Source organism: Nannospalax galili, unplaced genomic scaffold, assembly GCF_000622305.1.
Source record: "Nannospalax galili isolate Female #2095 unplaced genomic scaffold, S.galili_v1.0 scaffold2143, whole genome shotgun sequence".
Classification (NCBI taxonomy): Eukaryota; Metazoa; Chordata; class Mammalia; order Rodentia; family Spalacidae; genus Nannospalax; species Nannospalax galili.
This window is the reverse complement of record NW_008348574.1, coordinates 1-1,435: the sequence shown is the minus strand read 5'-3', so window position 1 is coordinate 1,435 and position 1,435 is coordinate 1. Positions and strand designations below refer to the sequence as shown.

General features: G+C 32.6%; 1 pseudogene; it reads left to right on the top strand.

Moving 5' to 3' along the window:
• Window positions 1–57: 57 nt before the first annotated feature.
• Window positions 58–381, top strand: LOC103743949 (annotated as a pseudogene).
• The last annotated feature ends 1,054 nt before the right edge of the window (window positions 382–1,435 follow it).

Here is a 1,435-nt window from a genome sequence, read left to right as displayed (position 1 = left end):
GAGTTTTTGTTAGCCCTGGAGAGCTCCCTTGGTGCTGTGGATGACATGCTGAAAACCATGATGTCTGTTTCTAGAAATGAGTTGTTGCAGAAGTTGGACCCACTTGAACAAGCAAAAGTGGATTTAGTTTCTGCATACACATTAAATTCAATGATTTGGGTTTATTTGGCAACTCAAGAAGTTAATCCTAAAGAATATCCAGTAAAGCAAGAACTGGAAAGAATCAGAGTCTACATGAACAGAGTCGAAGAAATAACAGATAAGAAAAAGGCTGCCAAAGTGGACAGAGGTGCTGCTTCGAGATGCATAAAAAATGCACTTGGGGAGCCCAAACTGAAAACTGAGTTAAAGATTGCTGATAGAGGAAAAAGTAAAAACTAACCTTTTGGTTTTGATGTACATATATTCAAAAAGTACTTCATTTTTTATCAGTTCACAATGCAAGGTTTAAATGGATTCTTTTTTTTAAATTCATATATAAACTTATACCTTAAATTGGTCATACTGAACCCTTTTTTTGTTGAGAAAGATTAAGTTGTTTTGATTGATCTTCCTATAGAGCATCTTGGAGTTTTCAGTATTTAAGATACCCTATAAGCAGTTATGAAATGTAAATGATCTCTGTAAACATTTGTAGTGTTTTAAATGAATAATGACATTATGAAATGTGCTCTATTGGCTGAAGTTATTAAGGAAATTTCTTTTCACTGACAAAAATGAAATGACTTAAATATCTACTTTGTTATCTGTATAGTTTGTTCAACATATTTCTGTTTTTTTAAGAGTGTTTGTTTTCTTGATATTCACAGTGTGAAATTAAAACCTTAAGATTGTACTTTAATTCCTGATGTTTCATTTGAAATAAAATACATTTTCATTAACATCTGACAGAAAATAAATTTGTATGTCAGTAGCTGACTTTAGGCCTGATGCTTTTAAAAAAAAATTGTACATGTGTTTCAATTGTTGGCATGTTGACTGGTATGTGTATAGGGCCTCTTACGGCAGAAGGTTGACAGAGCCGCCATGTGGGTGCTGGAAATTGAGGCCGGTTCCCCTGGAAAAACAGCAGGTGCTCTTAACCCCTGAACCACCTCTCTAGTCCTCTGATGCCTTCTTAATAAAGATTATAACTGAGTAACTGACTTCTTTTTCTCCTCTGAATGAAGGCGTTTGAGAAATTCTTTCTAATAGAGAAAATTTTGAGTTTTGCTCCTCAATTCTCTTGGTCTTTTTAGATATTTTTTCTTTTTACTCTATTTTCTAGCCTAAATCATATACATATAAATATTATGGAGTAATTTTCTTTGTTACAAACTGCCCCTAAAGCACAGAAAAGAACATTGTATTTATATTTTCATTTATTTTTCCAGACTATTTGTTATGGAGATTTCTACTTGTTAATTAAGTGTTTTAGTGTCTAAATACATGAATT